The sequence below is a fragment of the Ambystoma mexicanum genome, chromosome 3q (genome assembly GCF_040938575.1).
Source record: "Ambystoma mexicanum isolate Mex_15411 chromosome 3q, UKY_AmexF1_1, whole genome shotgun sequence".
Taxonomy (NCBI): Eukaryota; Metazoa; Chordata; class Amphibia; order Caudata; family Ambystomatidae; genus Ambystoma; species Ambystoma mexicanum.
In genome coordinates, this window is record NC_090926.1 from 450182422 (window position 1) to 450208420 (window position 25999).

At 48.4% G+C, this 25999-nt stretch overlaps 1 protein-coding gene across 1 annotated transcript in view; it reads right to left on the reverse strand.

The window, feature by feature from the left end:
• RELL2 (RELT like 2) overlaps positions 1–16577 on the reverse strand; it is a 430484-nt gene extending 413907 nt beyond the window's left edge. Inside the window, exon 1 of the mRNA XM_069654128.1 lies at positions 16263–16577. The gene's annotated coding sequence lies outside the window, so the exon portion shown is untranslated. The remainder of the gene's footprint in view (positions 1–16262) is intronic.
• Between the last annotated feature and the right edge of the window lie 9422 nt (positions 16578–25999).

Here is a 25999-nt window from a genome sequence, read left to right on the forward strand (position 1 = left end):
TGATGCATGAAAAACTGGATGAATACGCATGTTGGACGGTAGATCCAGTTTAAAGGCCACTGGGTTGATTATAGCCTTGATGGGATAAGGTCCTATGAATCTGGGATTGAAGGTTCGCGGGCCCTTGAGGGATAAATGTTTAGTTGCTAGCCATACCTGATCTCCTACTTGGTAAGGAGGAGTTTTACTTCGGTGCAAATCAGCGTTTTCTTTATACTTTTTCTTGGCTTGCTGTAAATGAGTTGCAGCTTCTTTGAAGGCTCGGGTTATTGTGGAATGCAGATGATTTACTGCGGGCATTTCCAGGGTCAGAGGTGGATCTAGGTCAGAGGTCCGAGGATGGTGACCATACAAAGTATAAAAGGGGGTTTGTCCGGTTCCAGAGTGCACTGAATTGTTGTATGCATATTCTGCGATCCAAAGGATGTCTTTCCAATTTAACTCAGATTGGTGTAACATGCACCGAAGATATTGCTCGAGAGTCTGATTGGTTCTCTCGGTTTGTCCGTCGGTCTGGGGGTGGTGGCTGGTGGATAACCGCACATCTATTTGTGCTAGTTGGCAACACTTCTTCCAAAAATGGGAGATAAATTGACTTCCACGATCCAAGACTAATATGGAAGGGAAACCATGTATGCAAACTATATTCTCCAGGAATTCCTTGGCCAAGGTGGAAGCAGAAGGCAAACCCTTTAAAGGGATAAAGTGGGCCATTTTAGTGAATAGGTCCACAATTACAAGGATTGTGTTGTAACCAGCACAAGGAGGCAGGTCGGTTATAAAGTCCATTGACAGGGTGTGCCATGGTGCCGGTGGAATATCCAAGGGTTGAAGTAGGCCGGCTGGCCTTTTCTTTTGAGCCTTGTTTTGGGTGCAAATTCTGCAAGACAGACCAAAAGACTTTATGTCTTTTCTCCAAGAAGGCCACCAGAAGTGACGTTTGATTTTTTCCTCCGTTTTAGCGATACCAGGGTGTCCTTCCATTAAAGATTCATGATGATGGGCAATAACAAGTTCTTGCAATTCTTTACTTGGCAGAAACAACCGCTCCTGGAAGTAGGGTAAGTCATCCTTAACGGTGTAATGAGGACCCTTCTGACTCCATTCCAGTAAGGTTGAAGAGTCTAGAAGTTGTTTTACTTGCGTTTGGATGTCTTCAATAGTTTGCAATGAAGTTAAGCCTACGATTCTTTGCACAGGTATGATGGGCACAGGTTCTAAGCTCGAATTAGGTTCTTCCATGCCAATCCGGGATAAGGCGTCCGCTTTTCCATTCTTGCAGCCAGGGCGATAGGTAATTACAAAATCAAATTCCGCAAAGAATAGAGCCCATCGGAGTTGTCGTGAAGATTGAGCTTTGGCCGTCTTTAAATACTGTAAGTTTCTGTGGTCCGTAATTACGGTAATGGTGTGTCTTGCCCCGAGAAGGTAGTGACGCCAAGCCTTGAAAGCAGATTTGATGGCCAGTAACTCCTTATCGGTAATTGCGTAGTTGATTTCAGGAGGAGAAAATGTTCTGGACCAAAAGGCCACTGGGTGTAGTTGGTTAGTTTTTGGGTCTCTTTGCGACAGGACAGCTCCCATGGCCGAACTGGATGCATCGGTTTCCACTATGTACGGGAGATCCGGGTGCGGGTGTTTCAATACAGGTGCAGAGGTGAATTTGGTTTTCAGGTCCTGGAAGGCTTGTTCGGCCTCAAGAGTCCATTCGAAGCGTTTGTTTTTCTTTAGGAGAGCGGTGATGGGTTGGACTGTTCGGGAAAATTCCGGGATGAATCTTCGATAGAAATTGGCAAAGCCGAGCATGCTCTGAACTCCCTTCACCGAGCTAGGAGATGGCCATTTGAGGATGGCGTCCACCTTTCGCGAGTCCATTCGGACTCCTTGAGGTGTCAGGATGAATCCGAGAAACTCAACTTCTGTGGTATGAAAAACGCATTTTTCGAGTTTTGCAAATAGTCTGTGCTGGCGCAATTTCTCAAGAACTGCCCTAACATGTTTTCTGTGATCAGATTCTGAAGAAGAGTACACCAGGATGTCGTCAATGTAAACAATGACACAGACATCGATAAGTTCCCGAAGAACATCATTCATAAAGTACTGAAAGGCGGCAGGTGCATTGCACAACCCGAAGGGCATCACCTGATATTCGAAGAGCCCAAATTTGGTGCAGAATGCAGTCTTCCATTCGTCGCCTTCTTTTATGCGCACCAGGTGATAAGCTCCTCGGAGATCTAACTTGGTGTACACACAAGCGTCTTTCACCTGGTCGATAAGCTCAGGGATCAAGGGCAGAGGATAACGATTCTTAATCGTTATTTGATTTAGGGCGCGATAGTCTATACACGTTCTAAGGTCGCCTTCTTTTTTCGGCACGAAGAACAGCTGAAGAGACAGGAGACTTGGACGGGCGAATAAAAGCATTGCCTAGGTACTGATCTAAATACTGACGCAAATGCAGGTTCTCAGGTTCCGTAAGAGCATAAATCCTACTACAAGGTAGTTGAGCATTGGGTACCAGATCGATTTGGCAATCATAAGACGGGGAGGTAACGTGTTAGCCTGTTCTTTCTGAAAAACGTCTTGGAATTCTTGGTATTCTGACGGTAGCTGTACAGGGGTGGAAGTTGCTGAGGCTAGACCCATAGCTGGATTTCTTGGATAACAAGTTGGTTCACAATCAGGAAAACTTATCTTCTTTGCTCGCCAGTCAATTCTGGGATTATGTGTTTCTAACCAAGGAATTCCAAGAATTACTTGAAATTGTGGGGCCTTGATCACATCAAACACGATTGCTTCCCGATGTCCATCCTGACCCACCAGAGTCACTTCAACAGTGGAATGCGTTACAGGCCCTGAGGCTATTTCGGTTCCATCTACTGTAGTAATGACATCTTGGGTTACTTTCGGGCGGAGAGGAAGCTTAATCCTGGAAGCCAATTCACGGTCTATGTAATTTCCAATAGCTCCACTGTCGATGTATGCTTTTATAGCATGCAACTGCTGAGGCTGTTTTGGGTCCACGAGCACCATTGGCATGACAAAATGCGAGGTCAAAGAGTTAGTTTTCAAGCTCGGCAAGCGGACCCCTACGCTTGTCGGGCTAGGTCGTTTCCCGAATCAGGTGTCAATAATTCGTTATCAGTTGCTCCAACCACCTTCTTAAGTGGTTTAACTGGACAATTTCGAAGAAAGTGACCGGAAGTCCCGCAATACAGACAAAGTTGCATTTGCCGCCTTCTCTCTCGTTCTTTCTGCGTTAATGGTCCTTTAACACCACCGATTTGCATAGGTTCAGATACGTCGGTACTCTTGGAGTTAGTGTGGGTTTTGATCGGTACTCGGTTTTCATACTTGAACCGATCTGCTTTTCTATTTTGAAGTCTGTGATCAAGTTGAACCACCAAGTCTATGTAGTCTGCGCAGACCTGGGGTGGGTTTACTATCTGAGCTAGAACATCCTTAAGCTCTCCGCGCAGGCCTCGATGAAACAATGTGATCGTTTTGTTTTCTGGCCATCCAGTTTCCACAACCAGTCTGTTAAAGGTGGCAATGTAGGACAGAAGATCCTGATTACCTTGTCGTAAGGATAGCAGTTCGTTATCAAGGGCCTGTCCTTGAGAGTGTCGAGCGAACAATCTTTCCATGCTGGCCTGGAAGAATTGGTATCATCCTGATTTACCAATGGAATAGACCAATCGGCAGCACTGCCACCGAGGTAAGATAGTATAAAGGCTACCTTGGTCTGATCGTTAGGGAAGGCTTCGGGTCTGCATAGAAAGTGTAAACGACATTGGTTCATAAAGACGGCATATTTCTTGGGATCCCCCGCAAAACGTTCAGGCGAGGCCATAGGCATGTGTCCAGGTAGATTAATTTGTACCGGGTTACTCAAACCCATTGATGTGGAAATGTCTCCGGAATTAGGTAAAGGAGGGTGCCCTGCCTGGGCCTGTAATAACCTTTTTGCTAGGTCATCTGTTCTTTCCTTGGAGAAGATCAGTTCTCTTTTGAGAGCGTTAGTCTCCTGGCGGGCTGAGTGCACCTCTGCCCGTAATTCCCCCAAAAGCTGGGCCAGCTGGTCAGTCTCGGAAGTCTCCATAGCGCCCGGGTGGGAAATTGTGGGTAGTCTTCGCGTTCTGTAACACTCACCTGATTCCCACGGAGGTCCAGGTCTGGCTTCGAGTGCTGATGCTTATTCAATGGTGAAGCGCAGGACTCTGAAGATGGACAGGAAGGGCCCCTCTACTCTGGCTTCTCCGGCTCGCAGGAATATTCCCCTGTGCGTGAAAAGGGAGTATTACCTACTGACTGAGTTATGCTCAAGCCTCCCACTCTCTTCCAACCCTCCACGATACCCTTCCACGATTCCCCGTGAAGTCTCACCTTAGGGTCAGGAAGGATGAGCTCTCCATCCTGCTTCTGATGCAGGGGCGCGTTGAAACCCAGTTACTTCACTGGATTGAGGATTGATGGGAGTTCAGGTAAGCTTGACTATTCAGGTAAGGCTCTGTAAAAGTTCTGTTGCAAGTTCAAAAGTCCAAGCTTAATAATAATGTTCATTGTCTTTTTCCCCTTAGGGGCCGGGGTTCGGAATGCCGGAGATATGGCGCCGACCCGAAGTGAAACGTGCAGTTCCAGTAAATGACAGGTGGGTCCTGGATGAGCGCTCGGGTAATGTCTTTACATTCGCTCATTCAATGTATTTGTCTTTTTTCCCCATAGGGGCCGGGGTCCGGATGCCTGGAAGCGGCAAGACCCGAAATGAAATGGGAATGACCCAACAGGTAAGACTTAGAAGGAAACTGAGCTTTTCCTATTCCCTTCCTTCTCTCACCTTGCTCTTGTCTTTTTCTCTCTAGGCTCTGGGAAGTGGCTGTGGATCCGGATGATCGCTGCTGAAGATGGTGGCGTCCAGGAAAGGTGAGTGAAATGCAGCGCTGCAGCGATCGTAGCGAAATGCTTTTAAAATGATGTCTTCCTTTTCAGGATCGTCGGTGTGAAGTCTCTGTGGTGCTGATTTAGCAGGTAAGGTCTTTTGTCTCCCTTTGCAGGTGACCCAGGATACTGACAGGAGTGGCTGAGGTCCAGATGCAGGAGCTGACACGGTGAGCATCCAGCTGCCAGGAGCAGAACAACGCGAAGCGTGAGTTGCTGATCGGGTGTGGTTTAAATAGCTTTGGAAGAAGTTCCAAGTGTGTATCCTTCCTCCGATCAGGTATGTATCCTTCCCCGACCACACCCGGGTGGAAAGTAGTCCCACAGGTAAAGTAGTTCCATTCAGGCCTCAAGAGGGCCTGGATGTGGCAGCATGGTCTGCATCAGGTAAGTGCACATTAAAACACTTGAACACATGTCTAGCTTTATGAGCCTGGCGCCTAAGGTGCCAGGACAGAGGTCCAACATGAGCCTGGCGCCTAAGGCGCCAGGACAGGGGTCCAACATGAGCCTGGCGCCTAAGGCGCCAGGACTGCGTCCAAAGGGCCCAAGCTTGGGCCCGCTGGCACTCACCTGGGGGAAATGATGCCTGCCTCTGGGGTTGCTGGGTCGGACCTGGCTCCTTGGAGGTAGGCATCATGACATCAGGGACATCATCAAAGAGGAAGTTTCCAAGATGTTGTCCTTAGGGGTGATAGAGCCATCACACAGCCCGTGGGCTAGCCCAGTGGTACTGGTCCCTAAAAAAACCAGTAGGGGGAAGACTGAAGTTTGCTTTTGTGTGGACTACATGGGGCTCAATTCTGTCACAAAGACAGATGCTCACTCCATTCCTCGGGCAGATGAGCTAGTTGACAAGCTCGGCGCTGCCAAGTACATGAGTACTTTTGACCTCACAGCGGGGTTGGCAGATCGGCTAGACAGATGGAGCGAAAGAGAGGTCGGCATTCTCAATCCCGGAAGGACATTATCAGTTCACTGTGATGCCCTTCGGATTGAAGAATGCCCTTGCCACTTTTCAGAGGATAGTTAACCAGGTTTTGTCCGGACTGGAAAACTTCAGCGTCGCCTATCTAGATGACATTGCTCTGTTCAGCCACACCTGGGAGGATCATTTAGCCCACATGAAACAAGTGATTCAGGCGCTGCAGAATGCAGGCATGACTATCAAGGCCATGAATTACCAGATAGCGCAGGGTACCATGACTTACCTATACCACCTGCTCGGTGGAGGTAACTGTAACGTGTAACTGTGCCAACTGTAACGCCGGCACCTGGTATTGTTTATTGTCTGTCTGATTTGATCATGTCTACTCCATGCAATGGAGATATGCTCACTTAAAACACTGGTGCACATAACTTTTCACCGCTCCAGATAAATTGTTTGCATAGTATGTTTGCCGGGTTCTCCACATCTTGCCCCATGTGATGTGCCCGACGCTTGTGTATCCAAAAAGAGAGTGTATTACCCTCCCCAACCTACCTGTACACCTGTGTGCTTGGCCAATCGTGATCACTGTGTCTATCCCACGCTGCTGACACTCCATTGCCTCTCATACGATTGTCTCTGTTATCTGTTTACCCCATTCGTTTAGCACATGCCTTTCCACTTTACAAGTGTAGCTCGTTGATCGTACTCCTTCTATTTGTACTACATGCTGCCCTAGCCGCTCTGGACCACACATCCCAGCCTATGCTCATGTGCGCGTGCTTATACCTTGCGTGGTGCGCACCTGCAATATGTTATTGACCCAAGCATTATTCTGCCTACCACTGCCTTTCGTACTAGCCTGTTAATTAACACCTATATTTGCCCGCCTCACGTGGGTGCTAAAAGGTACTTGTTTACCGCAGGGCACTGCCTACTGTGCTTAAACAGGGTAGTGCATTTAGCCTACCGTGATTTTAGTGTATCTGACCTACTGTGATGTTAGCTCATTTAGCCTACCATGACTTTAGTGTATCTGACCTACTGTGATGTTAGCGCATTTAGCCTACCGTGACTTTAGTGTATGTATCTGACCTACTGTGATTTTAAAGCATTTAGCCTACTGTGATCCCAGTGCATCTAGTCAACAGTGATTTAAAGGCATTCAGCCTACTGTGATGATTAGTGCATTAGCCTACTGTGATTTAAATGAAATTAGCCTACTGCGATTTTAGAGCATTTAGCCTACTGTTCCCAGTTCATCTAGCCAACTGTGATTTAAATGCACTCAGCCTATTTGTGTAATTATTGTGACCTTAGTGTGCATTATTTACTGTACCCCCACATCTAGCCCTTGTGATCCTAGTGTCCAGTCAGCTGCAGCGCCTCACACGTCTAGCCACATTTGCCCATCCTCTAACTATGCCAGGTTGGCTATTTATCATCATTTTCCCATACTGCCTCATTCCAAGCAATACCCCCTGCTCAGGCAACCACTTTCTAGCTTTCAGAAATTGACTAGTTAGGCCGGCATGCCCAGACACTTTCCCATACCTTGTCCTACTCCCTTCCTCCCATCCATGCAACCATTTCCTACTCCCACTAACCTCACACACAACTCGAACCTGACCACTAACACCACCGCTAGAGAGGTTACCCCCACCCATAAAAACTCTGAGGCCTCAACACTAATAAAATCATACCCTAGTATTGGTATGGATAGAATATTGTGCCTTAGATCACGTACCCAACCTATCTACATGCACCCTCCCACTACACATAGAACACCACAAATGTCCAACCCCAATAATCTCAGGCAAAAAGAAAAAAAGACACACAGGCCTTTTACTTTCCCGACTACCACCAAAATCCCCAAGACCCCTCAACCATTACAACCCAACGCAGTCTCTATAGTTAAACCCAAGCCTATGTCCACTTTCAAAAGTGCCCTTATTTACGCTTGCTCCCTAGGAGCCCATGCCATTGACATTCACGACCTAATCACGGAACATAACCTAGACATATTGATGATCACAGAAACCTGGCTCCACCAAGCCTCAGGACCCCTATTTGCACTGGCCATACCACCCGATTATAATATCTTCAGAGCCGAGAGAACTCACACCAAAGGAGGTGGTGTAGCCATTATAGCAAGAAACAATATACAACTTAGATCTAGTCCAATTGAAGACATACTAGGCTATGAACTTCTGCTTGTTAAACTTACCATGAATGAGAAAACCACAATTAACATTATAGTGGTATACAGAACGCCCAGCACTACTAGCCACCCTGAAACTGACATCCTATTACTTCTCACACCCCTCATCAAACCCAATACAAAATGCATCATTCTTGGAGACCTGAATCTGGGGTTTAATGATGACCTAGACCCCAAAGCTGCCAATCTACACTCAGCACTCAAGGACATGAATTTTACCCAGCAAGTGAATGTTCCAACACATGTCAAAGGTAGAATCTTGGACTGGATCTTATCACTTAACACCAATCTTAACGTAGACGCAATTCACCCCCTTAGTTGGACAGACCACCACTGCATTAACTTCACTATTCTTAGTGATGAACCTCCTCCTCCTAAAACTAAAACTAGCAACACCATCGAATCCAGAAACTCCCGCAAACTCACGGTAGAGAAATTTGCACCGACCCTCAACAAATTTCTTGAAACCAAACAAGTCAACAGTAATAACCCAAGTATCATCCCTGACTACTACCACAAATGCCTCACACTGACCATTGATGAAGTGGCACCCATCCCATCTAAAACAAGTCAAACCGACAAAAAAAAACAATTCTGGTTTGACAAAGAACTAACATCACTGAGAAGAGCCAAACGATCCCTGGAACATGCGTACCAAACACCCTACGCCTGACTCTGCCAAAGCCTTTAAGAATGCCAACAAAACATACAAAGCAGCCATCATCTCACACAAAGCCACTGCCTACAACACACGCATTAGCAATGCCGCCTCAGACTCGAAAGAGATTTTCGACATCCCTAGGGGATTAGAAAACCCTATCCCCACATCACCCCCACAAACGTCAGTAAAGAATGATGCACCACCATCCAAGACGCACTATCAGCCAAAATCACTATGCTATAAAGCAAAATGTCCACTAAAAGACAATCACTAGCAGAAAAAAATACACCCATCCCTCCAATCATCACTTCCTCTGAAAAGACCAATATACCCCATTCTACTTTGCCCCAGTCACCCAAGAAATGGTGCTCAACACCTTATCTAAATTGAAAGCTTCCAGTTGCAAAGGAGATAGTGTCCCAGCTAAATTAGTAAAAGAGTGTGCACCCTATCTTACCCCTACCATCACTAATTTTGTCAACGCCTCCTTCAATACAAATATAGTTCCAGCAAGTATTAAAGAAGCTTGGGTTACCCCACTCTTAAAAAAAACCTCACTCGACCCCACAGTACCCATGAACTATCGCCCAATAACAACAGTCCCCTTCCTCCTGAAACTGATAAACAAAATAGCCTACACGCAAATTCAATCCCAACTCGAACAAAATAAACTTCTAGGAACAAGACAATCAGGCTTCAGGCCTAACCACAACACTGAAACGGCCCTTCTAGACTTAAAAAACCACAGGGACACCATCAGAGATTCAGGGAAACTCTGTATTCTATTGCTGTTAGATCTATCTGCAGCTTTTCACCATGATAAATTATGCACCTCCCTAACCAATGACTTCAACTTCTCCATTGATTCCACCAAGTGGGTCAAATCCTTCCTTGCTGAACGTACCTCTAGAGTGGCAATAGGCAAGGAAGCTGCTGACCCTACAACAGTACCCATAGGAGTTCCCCAGGGTTCATGCCTTTCACCCACTTTATATAATACCTACACCAAACTCCCCTTTTCCACCCTAGACGATATGGGTGTCATCTATACCAACTTTGCAGACGACACCCAGATCCTCATCCCATTACAGGTGATTATGACCAAGACTCCCAGACCATCAACAATATTTATTCTATCATACATACTTGGATGGCGCTAAACAGCCTTTGTCTCAACGATGAAAAGACAGACGTCCTCATCGTTGGATCCCCAAACAAAATAGCGGCCCTCCACTCAGACTACTCCTCTATCAATACTGACGGCACCCTGATCCCGTCCTCAAACAAGTGAAAACGCTAGGGGTATACTTAGATGCCAACCTTACGATGACCAAACACATCAGTACGCTCGCATCCTCTACAGCATATACATCAAAAATAATAGCCTTAAGTCGACAATTCTTGATCCTGACCAACTGCCTCACCCTGGCCAGAGCGCTGGTATTATCCAGACTGGACTGCTGTAATGTACTACTGGCAGGGATTTCCATCACCAACCTTAGTAAACTGCAACTCCTGCAAAATAAAACCTTAAGAACAGCACTAGGGATAAAAAAAACATGAGCACATATCCAAGGCCTGGAAGGACGCCCACTGGCTGCCCGTCAAAGCAAAAATTATCTTTAAAACACTTTACATCACACACAAATGCATCACTAACAAAGCACCACTCTACCTGAATAATGTTCTAAAAAAAGAAAACGTGAGATCCCTAAGATCTAACGGCAGCCAAAGTTTAGTGACACCCCGCTACAACAACAATAAAGCAGGGGTCAGCAGTTTCTACGTCCTAGCCCCTAGACACTGGAACTCCCTCCCGATCCACATCAAAGAAGAGACCTCCTGCCCCTTGTTCAAAAAACAATTGAAAACATGGATGTTTAACCTATACTAGTACAATACCGAATCACTATTTTTGTAATGGTGTTTATTGTCTATGTAATACCAATGTTTTATGTATTTTTAAGTATAACCAATGCCTATGTATATCAATATTTTCTAAGATGTCTTTAACCACGCTGTGATACCCCAGGGTCTGGGCATGTAACAAATGAAAAATAAAATTTAAAAAATGAATAAAAAGAAACAACCTCTTGACGCAAAGGTACAGGCTGTGAAGGAGTGCGACATCCCCACCACACAGACACAGGTGAGAGTCTTTCTAGGTCTCACTGTGTACTACCGGTCGGACATCAGAGGGTAGGACCATTGCTATGCCCCTGAACGATGTAACATCCAAAAAGATGCAAAAGAATGTAACTTGTACCCCCGCCTGTCAAACCTCCTTTAGGATTTAAAGGATGGATTGTGCAGGGCCCCAGTTCTGAAAGTGCCAGACTATGGTCAGGAGTTCATTATCCAGACAGACACCTGTGATTTTGGGATTCGAGCAGTGTAAGAACAGCTGAACTCTGAAGGGGTAGAGCAACCTGTTGCCTACATTAGCAGGCAGTTAAGAAAAGGGGAAAGGAACTGGGCTGTCATAGAAAAAGAGGCATATGTGGTCATGTGGGCCATAAAGAAGCTGAAACCCTACATCTTTGGGACCACAGGCCTCTGCAATGGTTAATGTCCATGCAAGGGAAGAACCCTAAGCTTTTGCGGTGGGCCCTATCCCTACAGGGATTAGATATGGACAACCAGCACAAGCCAGGCTCCAAGCATGGAAATGCAGATGGCCTCAGCAGATACCTTTGCCTTGATGACGAACCAGACCCTCGGTAGGGTGGTGGTTCACATATTGAGGCTTGGGGGCATATGAGGAATTTGACCATCCGCACAGGGCGAGTGCGCTCGCCTGGGCTTTTTTTTTATTTTTTGATAAATGAAAATGAATGATGGGCGACCAACCTCCGAGAAATGAGTGCGGCCATCAAAGCATTCCAAGATGGGGGAAGGCACACCTCCAGCCATGAGCAGCCTAATTAAAATATCAGAGGCTCCATGGATCTGCATTCCTTTGTTCTGCGGCTGGTAGCTGTGCATGCTAATGAGAGATAATTGAGGCAAGCCTGCCGGGTGGGCTTGGTTGCTGGAGAGACAACAGGAAGGCGGGACTAACACCCCTTTGTTGTGCAATGTGTCAACTTGAAGTTAGTTCCCACCCCTCTGTATGAAAGGCAGTGCAATGCATGTCTGGGTCCACTACTTACTGTAGGCAAACCCCTGCAGAGCTGACCCCTTTCGAAGGGGAGAAGTATGTGGTTTGGGGGAGACATTAAGTCTTCTCACAGAACACACTTCAAGGGAAACCCTGTGCTTTAATCAAGAGTCACAGAGGGCTCAGTTAACCAGAGAGACACTTTGATCTACAACAGACAGGAAGATGGTGGGACGTAGGAATATGTTGTCACCCCCTTGTCTGTCCGATTGCAGAGCACTCTAATCCTGACCACATGCACAACAGAGGTTTGTTGGTAGGGACCCAGTATTGGTTCATTAAGGGAGGCTTAGCCTACACCCACCAATCACTGGGGCCCATTTGGCTTTAAAAGAGGGCTGAACCTCTCACTTGGCAGATCACCTGAAGACTTTGCGAGGCGTAAGAAGAAGGACTAATTTGCACCTGAGCTGAAGGTACAGTCTACCTTGCATCTTCCACCAGTGAAGGAAGACCAGGAGTTCCAAGAGGGAAGCAAGATCCCTCCTCTAAACATCTCCCAGGGAACAGAGGGAGATCCCAGATTCACAGGACCCATCCAGCAGCTCCAGTACCGGTACCCAGCCAGCACACAGCGTGCCCTGCTAGTTTCTGACAGAAAGCTTCCTAGATGGGAAGTGCCAGAGAGTCTTTGGACAAAGGACAATGCTGTTGCCTGCTAAGACCTTTCTGAGCTTTGGGCCATTCAACTTGAAAGGACGCAAGCTCTGTGAAGAAGCTAGGAGGAGTGCCACACAAGCATCATCCAGCAACCATCTTTTTAAGGACAATTTCGAGACAGTCGGGTCCTCAATCCACATCGAGCTACACCATTGACTGTTGTCACGCCGCAGTCACCAGAGCCATCCGAGACCCCACGACCAGCATTCGAGATCTGCCAACCAGCACAGAGACCGATTCTTGGCCCTGTGCAGACGCGCCAGACAGCATGCAGACGTCCGTCCAGCCTCGCTTGCTGAACTGCCTGCCACCTGGTACCTGCAGCTGTCTCCCGCCACTAACTCTGTCTCAAGGGCTGCGAAGTGCCCTGGAACCGCATCGACACTGTCAAGCACCAAAAACTTCTTCAGCACCAGGTACATTGTCGTTCTGCCCCCCAGGTCCTTCTCCAAAGGTCGTTAGAGACAGTTACGACCCTATGCCCCTTTGGTGCTGAAACCAAATAATCTTGAACTATAAGACTGATTACTTTACCAACTATCCTCCTGTCAGTATCCAGAATGAATCCCTTTCCTTCATGAACCTGTCTGTCCTCTGTGTTCCTTTACAGTATGGGATGTTATTGTAGTGTGCTAGAACTGTCTGTTGTAGTAATAATAAAGTAGATATTTGTATACAACCTTGACTGGACAGTCCCTTTTATCATTGGGTAATAATTGTATTTTCGCTGTGTTGCAACTAACCAACGATCCATGACCTTGCGGAGATAAGCCTGCATTCCGTCCACGTTACCATAAATTGGACAAGGAGGTCTTATAATTTACTAGTATTCCGATCTGTTCGGATCCCTTCTGCTGTACTAGAGGTGTGGGGTTGATTGATGGTTTAGAAACCGATATTCATCACTGGACCACTGGTGCCCCGGAAGTTGATTCCAGCCAGTGATGGCGTTGTCTTGGCTGCGAACTACAGGTCTGGGCTATAGGTCTGGGCCAGTGATGCTGTTTGCACAGCTGGAAATGGGGCAGGCTTGCCAAGGCTGTAATCTCCAGCTTCTGGGCCAGTGATGCTGCATAGCTGGTGATCATGAGGGTTAGACCAGTCCCTGATTTACAGCTCTGGACAAGAGCTTGTGTCGTCTAAGCTGGGAAATGCAGGTCTGGATCAGTGATCGAGTGGCCGTAACTATTGTCCTCTTGGAACATATGGGGAGTACATTCAACTGTGCGTGTGAACGGGTCCATGCTAGGAAATGTAATCCTCTGGTGGTCTGTACCGCGAAAGGGGGGCGCATTCTGCCATATGACACAGTTCCAGTGACGGGATTGGCATGGCTATGTTCTACAGGTCATGGTCAGAGGTCGGGGTATGTCAGTGCAGTGTCACTAGTGCTCCTCAGCCTGACGTTTTGGTCGTCTGAATGCTTAATTTGGCTGCTCTGTGGTTTCCACCCTGCATTTTCGTTGTTTATCGGTCGTGAAATTAAGCAAATAAACACACGTACATAATTATGATCCTGGAGCTTCTCGGGAGCAGGAAAACCAAGACCAGGGGTGCACTTTTAGTGTATCTCATTAAAAAAAAAAAAGCTAAACGCGCGTGTTTTTCTGCTGTTGTCTGCTGTCTCCCTGTGTCATCATGATATGTGTATGTCAGTCTCACGGGTCCAGGCTCTGTCTCTGAGACTGTTAGTATAACGTTGCCTCGCCTATCTCTTCCCATCTTAACTGTATTTGACACAGCTTGTCCCTCGCTGTCTGTCGCTTGATCTCTCTCCCTGTGGCTCTATCTTCCTCGCTGTTCCTCTCTCTCGTGCCCTCTCTCAATGACACAGTAGACCTCTGTACCTCCCCTTTCCCTGCCACATCGCTTGTCTGTCTCGCCTCTCTTGCCAGTGCAGTGCCCCTGCACCTGACACCGGCTTTGCCCTCGTGACTACACAGCAGCTCTCTGTCTGTGTGTGTGTCTCTCCCAGGCTCTGGCGCCAGGTCAGACCTCGGGCTCTTTCTCGCGTGTTCTCTTCGTCAGACACATTATTGGCCTGTCTTTTTCGCTCGCGTTCTCTCTCTCCATTGCTCACGTTTCCTTCTTTCGCTGCCTTTCTCTCTCCCAAACCCCCAGTCTCAGCGCCCCTCCTCCCTCCCTGTGTGCCCCGAGCGTATACTTTCCGCAGGGCGCTTCCATGGTCTGTTTATGTTCACCGGTCCCTTGTGGTATTTAGAAGGCATCCTCGCCGCCATGTGACCTCTCTGCGTGTCCAGCTCTATAGTGTGTTTGCTTATGTTTCCCTGACTCGCCGTCTGTCAGTACTTCTGCTGAGTCACGCCTCCTTGGCCCCCCACCCACCCCTCTGTCTGCCTCCTTCTCCCTCGAGGGCCAGCTCCACCTCTGAAACCTGGCTTTAAAGCCCCTACCCGTCCCAGCACGACCTTCCCCACCTGCACAGGCGTTGCTAGGGGGTGGCTTAGGGCGCTATAGCCCCTGGTCTTTTGGCTGTAGCCCCGGATAGAAGCTCGGGTGCTACAACCAAAAGGCTAGCTGGCCCCGAGACCCAACAGTCCCGACATTAGCTTAGCCCCTGATCTTTGTCAGACCTTGCAACACCCCTGCCCACCTGCACATCCTGAATGCTGTTTCACTTATTAAATCAACACCTGCAGCAAGAGGGAGAGAAGACAGACAGAAGACTCCTTGCACTGGGGTCTGTATCGGTACCTATACAGCCCCCCCTTTTTCTTCCTGTACTTGTCAGACACACCCTGTCTGCTGCCTTAAACCCAGCACTTGCCACTTGATGGCGCACCACCGCTGTTTGTTGCCTTTATTATTTATTTATGAATGTATTATTATTTATCTGTTTCTCCTTTGCTCTGCACTTTCCACTGCTCCCCCCTTCCATGTACTCCCCCCCTCCCATGCACTTGCGCGTTCTCAATGTCACTGGGCCTAGTAACATCGTTGTTTTGTCCTCCCCTGTTCCCCTCCCTTGCCTTGTTGCGCTCTGAAACCCTTGTGTAGGAGCGCGATAGAAATAAAATATCATTATCAATGTCTGGGTGCTACACGTGCCCGTGTAATGCGTGTGCGTGGGTGAGCATTGTCTGAGCTATGTCTCTGAGTGCTATCCCATGTGCATTATTATCTTTGTTTGTGAGTGCACTTTTTTGGGGGGTGCAAATAGTTCCTATGTATGCAGTTTCTGTATGTGTGTTTTATTTTTGCCTGTGGGTATTACCTCTATGCGATTAAAGCACGTGTATGTGAATGCCAGAGAGGTGTGATAGTTGCATGTATCTGTTGCTGTGTGAGTGCTTCTTGGGTGTCGTGTCTGTGTGCGCGCGCCTATGTTTCTGACCCGAGTCCAAAATATAGTCTCATCAATCAGCTGACTATTTCTGAAGTGCCCCCAGTCCCGTTATTAACATCTATTTTTTTCGTATGAGCTGACCCACCACCCTGCACCCTTGCCCATACAGCCATGCCCTCATATCTACCACCCTCTAATGCCTCACTCTGCGCCACCCCGCCCCCTCTAAACACACACCCTGCTGGGCCCCTTGCCACGCCCCCATCCCTAAAGACACGCAGCCGGCGTCTCTGAGAAAATGCGTGTAAATGCATTGAAACGCACACACGCTGCGGGGCTGGCCCATCATTGCTAGAATACAAAACTCCCAAAAAAGGGCCGCCTAACCTGTGCTCGGCAGATCCAGGCTGCGCCATTAAGCGCTCCTCCGCTCCCTGACAGGCAGCAGCTGCAGAGGGCTCGGCCACCTCTGCAGTTTTAACATGTTCCTCCCTGTGTCCTCCAGAGATGCGGAGCCCGCGCGCGCCTCTGCTCTGGTCCCCGAGGGCGTGCTCGGGTGCCTCCTCTGGTCCTGGTGGGTCTCAGGCGCAGATGCGACGTGACCTTGTCGGCGACTGTGCACTGCGTGTGTCCCTCCACAGCTCTCTCGGCAGTGCCTTTAACTGTCTGTGCTCCTTGCCGGTGCTGCGCCTGCCCCGCCTCCCCTTCCATATCCTGCCCTCTCTCCCCACCCTTGTCTTTTTGGGCTACAGCCCACCCCCGGAGCGATGACACTTACAATTTCCATCCAATACTCTTCCTGAAGTCCTTCACTCCCTACAGCTTCCAGTCCCCTCCCCATGTTCTAATTTTATTCCAACAGCATCCTGTTCCCCCAGATATCACCTGACTCCCGCAGCATCCCGCCCCCATCTATCTCCTGACTCCTGAAGTATCCTGGTCCCCCAGATTCACCTGACGCCTGCAATACCCTCCCACCCCATCTCTCTCCTGACTCCTGAAGTATCCTAGTCCCCCAGATTCACCTGACTCCTGCAGCTCCCCGTCCCCATCTCTCTCCTGACTCCTGAAGTATCCTGGCCCCCCAGATATCACCTGACTCCTGCAGCACCCCACCCCCATCTCTCTCCGGCTCCTGGGGTATCCTAGTCCCCCAGATTCACCTGACTCCCGCAGCATCCCGCCCCCATCTATCACCTGACTCCTAAAGTATCCTAGTCCCCCAGATTCACCTGACTCCTGCAGCTCCCCGTCCCCATCTCTCTCCTGACTCCTGAAGTATCCTGGTCCCCCAGATTCACCTGACTCCTGCAGCTCCCCGTCCCCATCTCTCTCCTGACTCCTGAAGTATCCTGGCCCCCCAGATATCACCTGACTCCTGCAGCACCCCACCCCCATCTCTCTCCGGCTCCTGGGGTATCCTAGTCCCCCAGATTCACCTGACTCCCGCAGCATCCCGCCCCCATCTATCTCCTGACTCCTGAAATATCCTAGTCCCCCAGATTCACCTGACTCCTGCAGCTCCCCGTCCCCATCTCTCTCCTGACTCCTGAAGTATCCTGGTCCCCCAGATATCACCTGACTCCTGCAGCCCCCCTCCCCCATCTCTCTCCGGCTCCTGGGGTATCCTAGTCCCCCAGATTCACCTGACTCCCGCCCCCATCTATCTCCTGACTCCTAAAGTATCCTAGTCCCCCAGATTCACCTGACTCCTGCAGCTCCCCGTCCCCCTCTCTCTCCTGACTCCTGAAATATCCTAGTCCCCCAGATTCACCTGACTCCTGCAGCTCCCCGCTCCCATCTCTCTCCTGACTCCTGAAGTATCCTAGTCCCCCAGATTCACCTGACTCCTGCAGCACCCCGCCCCATCTCTCGCACAACTCCTGAAGTATCCTGGTCCCCACCCGTCCCCATCTCTCACGGACTCCTAAAGTATCCTAGTCCCCCAGATTCACCTGACTCCTGCAGCTCCCCGTCCCCATCTCTCTCCTGACTCCTGAAATATCCTAGTCCCCCAGATTCACCTGACTCCTGCAGCTCCCCGCTCCCATCTCTCTCCTGACTCCTGAAGTATCCTAGTCCCCCAGATTCACCTGACTCCTGCAGCACCCCGCCCCCATCTCTCGCACAACTCCTGAAGTATCCTGGTCCCCACCCGTCCCCATCTCTCACGGACTCCTGAAGTATCCTGGTCCCCCAGATATCACCTGACTCCTGCAATACCGTCCCACCCCATCTCTCTCCCGACTCCTGAAGTATCCTGATCCCCCAGATATCACCTGACTCCTGCAGCATCCAGCCTGCCCCAGCTCTCATCTAACTCCTGCACCATCCTGGTCAACCAGCTCTCACCTGGCTTTGCAGCATCCTGGTCCCCAGATCTTATAATGTTTACTTGACTCCTGCATCATCACAGACTCCTGACCCTCGAACTCTCACCTGACTCTTGCAGCTTTCAGCTCCCAACGGACTCCTGCAGCACCTTCATCCCCCAGCTCTCACCTGACTCCTGCAGCATCCTCACCCCCTAGCTCTCACGTGACTCCTGCAGCATCCTGGTCCCCTAGCTCTCAACTGACCCCTTCAGTATCCTGGTCCCCTCGTTCTCACGTGACTCCTATATAAGTCTTCTCCCCCAGCTCTTACGTGACTCCTGCTGCATCAGAGTGCCTCGGCTCTCTTCTCATTTTTTGTTTTGACTATAAGGTGGTGCTCTAGCATCACCTATAAGCCGAAACAAATGCTGTGCAGTAAAGCTAGGGAGAGATGGCATATGAGGAGGAACACAATGCTTGTAGGTGTTGTTTGGTTATTTACCCACCCATTGACTGCCCATGGCCATGCTAATCCCTATGATAATTCCCTCCAACCTCCTGCTCCTCCCCACCAAAGACACACCCTCCTCAGATCTCTTTGAGCTACCCTTATCAAGCCTTCAAATCATCAAACCTTGCACTCAAAGTGCTTGCAGGGTTTTTTCAAAGCAGTCTTCTGAGAGCTAATGGTTTAATTGGTGCTGTAAACTTGCTACTGGTGTAATAAAAATGTCTTAACCAGGTTTGCCTTAAGCCACTTGATTTGGAGGCAGTATGCATGTCCATTACTGAAGCCCTGTTAAAAACAAGCACAGCCAAAGCCAACAGTTGCTCCTTGTGTATAGGTATTAGTCATTTGCCAGGCACTGCTATGATATGCCCAGGTACATGTACCATCTTCCAGATACTACCACTGATGGCCATGTAGTACCATTACGGCAATGACTGGCAAATACCATTTCCATATTTACACAAAGCCAAAGTTGTTGGCATTGCTAGTGCTTGTTGAAGCACCCTTCCTCCTCAAGCTTTCACATGACTCCTGCAACATCCTGGTGCTGTATATCTGACCTGAATTCTGCAGCATCCTGGTCCCCCATATCTGACCATATTCATACAAGAACTGTAGAGAAGCCCCACAACGCTCACACCAGAAAAAATGCAACCAACTAGGGAAAAAGGGGAGCAAGGTTTATTTCCTCAAAAATAAAGGTGTGCCAGCAAAGAGCTCTGCTGCCATGGAACATTCTGCCAAAATCAGCACTAACAACACTTTCAAAAGGCACACAATATCATCAGTGAAGTAAGTTACATACATTACAAATGGCTGGTTGGCGCGACCCTATACATAGGCTACCTGCTCCATAGGGGATGCCAGGCCATTGGTCCCAGATCCGTCTGTCCATCTTCCTGCACATGGGCTCCTCCTCGCACGTTACCAGGCACAATACTACGATTAACTTCTCATTATACAAAGAAAAATAATACATTCTCTATCTCGAACCTAATGTGCACCTGTTACTGCAGACAAGAGCTAAGAATATACTTCAAGGTCACGGAAGCTCACAAACTCCAGTTCAATACCAGACACACCGGTGCCCTTCTAAAGCTCCCCACCCGTGTTTTAGGTCTGTTGTTATGCCCCTCCCGGCACATCGAATTACAAATCACATAACATTATGTTGAAGGGAGCCTTCCCCTGCTTTCTGATCTTTTCTGATCGATTGGGGTTGGTGGTCTGGGAATGGCGACTGGCTGATACCTTGTAATGCTGGGGTCTTGGGAGGGGGGCATCAGTGTGCTATTACTTGGAGCTGGGACGGGGAAAGGTCGAAGGCTCCTGCCCTCCTTCTCATCCAATTGCTTTTCACTGGGAGCTCTCAGACCCCTTGTGGCCTTGCAGGGTGCATTCCTCCTTGACTACCACTGCTGGCAACATGAGACAATGAAAGCTCTATGAATCTCTGCAGCTCTGGCATTTCTCACCAGTGCCCATGATACAACATATTTCTGCATGCATTTCCTTGTTTCCATGTTTGTGGCTTGGGCCTGTGATCCTAGCTGCAGTGCAGAGTTAGGCCTTGATTCCAATATGACTTCTACTTCCTAAAATGGCGTCTGGTGCCCAATCCACTGTATATCCAAAGCATGCACTAACCCACCCAACCTCGGGTTCCTATCAAAACCCCCATCCCCCTTCACCCTCCTCAGCCCCCTACACCACACTTCCATGTCTCTGCCTCATCCGAAACTGTTTGGGGGACTGGGACAATCGACCGCCCCTCCCAACATTCCCTCCTTTCGTTAATACTACATTAACAAACTCCCAGGTGAGCCTTTTTTTGTTCTCCTTGTTTATTCTTTCCCTTTCCATTCTCCCATCTTCCAAATATGGTGGTGACCCTTCCTTTGGTACCCATGCTCTACACACAACACAGACCATAAACATTCCCCTACTTGTGCTTATTGCTCGGGGTACATGTCATGTATATTCACCCTCGATCCCCTGCTAAATCTGCCCAGTGTTCCATGTAATTCTTGGGGCCTGTTGGGGCCACTGTGGTGATTCCTGGGGGGTGAAGGTGTTGCTCTATCGCAACCATGCGTGGCTTGTCAAGCTCATCTGTTTGGATTGCGCTATCTTTTGTACCGCAATGTGCACCATGTACCCCTATTGATACCATCATCATTGCGCTGCTAGGCACAGCTTTGGTACCCCATTGGAGCCCCAGCTGGCAGGCACAGAAGAACACCAACACAAACACTATTACAGGAACCAATAGCTTCATGATCGCTCCCATACCGGATGGTATCCAGGAAAAAAGTTAATTGAACCAGCCACTCTGTTGTATGCCAGTTATGTTTGCATGTCGGTGCCAAGAGTGTGTAGGGTCCCTATTATTTGCATGAGGGAACTGTTCTTAGCTTCATTTGAAGGTAAAAATGGTGCAGGAAGAATCACCAATCTTGCAGCAAACGCCTCCCTCCATTGCTGTTAGCAAATCTGGAACATAACGGTTCTGCAGTGTGATTAGTGTGATTGTTCGCATTTCTCCTTTGATAGCGTTGAGGCCCTGATCAGTGTCTTTCGCCAGCTGTATAACCTCCCAGCTGACAATCTGGAGCCATTTAGCATGTGTAGCTGCTTGTATTCCAGGCACCAACAGTGATGCAAAGAAGTATCTTCCCTGCTATACAGTTTATATTGATCTGGCATTTCTATGAGCAGCTGTGATGAATGTTGAGATAAACAATTAGACCTTTTTTTTCTACCCATATTTTCTTTCTTTTTCTGGTAATGGTTGGATACTGAATACGGGGGGTGGCACTGGAATCATTGTGGGGGCATCCATCACTGGAGCTGCTGTTGGGGTGAGCAAGCCCTGGGATGACATTATTAGATGCTCTTCAGGGATCACAAGGAAAGCTGAGTGCAACATTGTCAGCGAGCACATGCCTATCCATGATGGCAGGTGGTGCAGAAACGCCTGCTGACCACAGACCCAGTAACTGTCCATCACTGCTGCTGTGCCTTTCTTAAGATCTGGAATGTACAGTGGCATTTTGCATTTTCTGTTGGCCCCCACAAAAACACTTCCTTCATTGTAAAAACATAGTTCATATGCTTCCTGCTTCTGCACTTTCACCAGCTTTTCCATTGCCTCAATCATGTGTGATTTGCCACAGGCTCATTCCAGTACTGACTGCACACATCGTTCATCTTTGCGAGAACTCCTTCTCCAAATCCCACCAGCCCTCCTGCCACGCAGCTTATTGTAGTTTCTTTCCATCTGTGTGCCATGAATGGGACGAATCAAGGTTCCCTGTGTTAATATCCCCGCAACAATATCACCATACAAAAATATTGCCATATTTTAGCGGCAATATTAACGCATGGAACCTTTGGGGGACACCCACGCAACCCCTGCATTATTTTTAAAGGAGCTGGGGACACCCCTGCAACCCCCTCTCCCAAAAACCCCAAAAATGATCCCCCCCCAAAAAATATCACCTATGGCCATTCCAGACAACCATATATACTGCAATATTTTTGGTGGGGATAATATGTAGTGATACCCGAATCAAATTCCGCCGCACCAGTGGTCCAGGGATGTATATCGGTTTCTAAACCATCAATCAGCCCCACACCTCTCGTGCGCCAAAAGGGATCTGAACGGATCGGAAACACAAGCAAATTATAAACTTCCTTGCCCGATTTTGGTAACGTGGGCGGAACAGCAGGCTTATCTCGGCACGGTCGTGGATCGTTGATTAGTTGCAACACAGTGAAAATACAATTATTACCCAATGATAAAATGGACTGTCCAGTCACGGTTGTATAAAAAAAATCTACTTTATTACTATCAGAACAGAAAGTACTAGCACTCTCCAAAATACAACCCATCCTGTAAAGGAATGCAGAGGACAGACAGTTTCAACAAGGAAATGGGATGCACTCTCGATACTGACAGGAGGGTAGTTGGTAAAGTAATTAATTGCAATAGTTCAAGGATACTTGGTTTGAACACAAAGGGAGCAATGGGTTATACAATCTCACTAGGGGCCTTTGGAGAAGGAACCGGGGGACAGACCCATAATGTACCTTGTGCTTGTAGAAGTTCTTGGTGCTCAAAGGGTAGAGTCGGTTTTGGGCGCTTTGCAGCTCCTGCGACAGATTTCAAGACGGAAGACAGCTGCAGGTATCGAGCAAGGCTGGATAGACGTCTGCAGGCTGGCCTACACGGCGGCTCAGGGTCAGGAATCGTTGTCTCATTGCTGGTCGGCGGGTCTGAAGCACTTTTTGAGGCATCTCAGAAGGTGTTAGCGACTATGACCTAACAACAGTCAGCAGTGCAGTAGGTTACATCCCAAGGTGCTCGACTAGCTCGAAAAGTGTCCTTTAAGGCGGATGCTGGTTGATGCTTGTTGATGTACTCCTCCTAGCTTCTTCACTGGGCTTGTGTCATCCTTTAAGGCAGACAACCCAAAGCTAAGGAGAGTGTTGCAGGCAACGGCCTTGTCCTTGGTTTGGTTCAGAGACTCTATGGCACTTCCCATCTTGGCAGCTTGCTTGCATAGCCTAGCAGGGCATGCTGTGTGCTAGCTGGGTACCGGTTCTGGAGCTGCTGGAGCGTGCTCTGGATTCCGTATCTCCCTCGGTTCCCTGGGAGATGTTAGAGGAGGGATCTTGCTTCCCTCTTTGGAACTCATGGCCTTCCTTCACTGGTGGAAGCTGTAAGGCAGACTGTATCTTCAGCCAGGATCCAATGCTGAGTTATTTTTATTACTACTTGCAAAGTCTTCAGTTGATCTGACCAAAAGAGGTACTCAGCCCTCTTTTAAAGACAGATGGGCACCAGTGATTGATGTAGGCTAAGCCTACCTTAATGAACCAATCCAGGGTTCCCACCAACAATCTTCTGTATGCATGAGGTCATAACCAGAGTGCATTAATAATAATAATAATAATTTGGCATTTGTATAGCGCTGCGAACCCTCAGGTATCTGAGCGCTACTTATTATTACCCACGGTGTGTGGTGCTCATTTATCGACCTCGGAAGGATGAAAGGCTGAGTTTGGCCCCACCGGGATTCGAACCTGCGTTAGCAGGCTCTGCACGGATGTCAAAGCGAGCACTCTACTCGATGTGCCACTTGAAAGGTAACGGGGTGAAAACATGTAATACTAAGTCCCACCCATCTTCCTGTCTGTTGTGGATCAAAGGGTCACTCAGGTTAATTGAGCTCTCTGTGGTTTCTGATTAAAGCGGCAGATCTCCCTTGAAGATGTGGTGAAAACAGACTTTCTGTCTCCATCAAATTACATACTCCTACCCTTTGAATGGAGCCCACCTGTCGTGGTTGCTTATTGTAAACACATGTACCAGACATGACAGCTCACTGTCATTGAAACTTTAGGGCGGGAGCTGGCTTCAGGTTGGCACAGTGCATATGAAAGGGGTGTTGGGGTTTTCTGTCTCCTTTGTTTTAGCCTCTGCAGCCAGGCCCCATTTCGGCCTGTTTGAAGTATACTCTATTTGTATGTTAATTATGTTAATTGCCTCCACAATCTGCAGAGGGATAACAAAAGGACAGGGTGGATCCATGGAGCCGTTGATAGTTAATTAGGCTGTCCATGGCAGGAGGAAGGTTTTGGCCATCCCCTTCTGAGACGCATCATGTACTACACCTGTTAGATCCCAACTAAATATGACAGGGAGGACTGTGCCTGTAGGCTGTGTCCACCCACAGTACACGGGTATATGTGTATGTTATGCAGTGAGCATAGGAAAATGTGTTCAGATTAGCCCCACACATTTTCCGGAGGTTGATCTACCATCATTCAATTTCATTTAAAATTTCAAAAAAGCCCAGGCGAGCGCACACCCATCGTGCAAATGGTTGAATTCCTCAAAACGATATTCACGCCTTGCAGCTTTAGGTAGGGTCATTGCAGTCACTGCACACTTTTGGGGTTTTAGGCACATTGCAGCTGATCTTGATCCATTATTTTGAGTTGTGCGCTTCGGGCCTGGAAAGTGCTTCGCAATCTGCACAAGGTCAGAAGAACTAAACATTGAGCCTCCAAAATCAGAGTTTCCTGTGGCATTAATACCTTGGGGGGGCACCAACTATTACTTAACTCTGGATGGTGCACATCTTCTATTGTATGTAATCTGAGCCCTCAGTACTTATCATAGTTGGCCCTTATAACTTGTCTTTTAAAATGTTTCAAAACAGTAACATGTGGGACACTAGAAGAGAAACTAACATTTGTAATTATGTCGGAAAACACATTGAGAAATAATGATAGCATAAGTACATTTAAAAGCTTCCCCATATGTTGCTGGGTGACAGATGTATCATTGGCAGTTGCATTAGTGTTCGCATCAAGGACCGCGGCCACAGTATTATTCATTTTAGTTACATTGTTTAATAGGCAGGGGAGGCTTGTCCATAATGGGCGAGGGGGCATCAACCGACCAGATCTTGGCCCCCTCTCACCCATTATGGAGGACCCAGCCCAGTAAAATATGAGCGCTCCCTCAGCTCTTTTTTTCAGCTGAGGCAGTGCTCTTAACTGTAAAAGGGAAACTTTGTTTTCCTTCTGAGTTACATGTCCCCAGCCGCACAAGCTCAATGAGCCATGCAAGGCTGGGGTCGTTTGTTTCCCCAGTCTCACATGGCTCATAGGAAATGCTGGCTGGAGAACTACACGTCTATATGTGTGAGGAGGCGGTTCTGCGCCTCCTCGCACATACAGACAGAGCAGGCTGGAGTGGGGTGCCTACAGATCCATGCTCAGGCCCCTTGCACGCATGAGCAGGAACCAGGAAACCTCCTGATTCCTGTTCATGCTTGCAGGGGGCTGGAGCACTGGTACCTCCGGCCACATGGCAGAAGGTAAGTTTGCCCCCAGCTCAGAGCCGGGGGCAAGGCCACGAGATGTCCTGGCAGCCCTTCATGACTACACGATGAAGTCAAATATTCTAGCATCGTCAAGGAAACTGAAGCAGTTAACTTACAATGGATCCGAAATATTACTCTTCCAGGATTTGTCCCAAATAACTCTCGTCAAAAGAAGAGGAATGGCACCGGTCTTGAAAGTACTGTGAGAGAACGATATCCGATACCGATGGGCATTATCCTTTGGGTTGGCCTTCCAGTGGAAAGGGAAGCAACACTGAATATCTACCTACGAGGAAGGAGCCAGAACATTATGAATCAAGGAAGCAGACCAAAGAGCGAGCAAGTCCAGATCGTCAGAATCGAACAAAACTAAGACCTGTGAATGGGCGACGGCTAGAC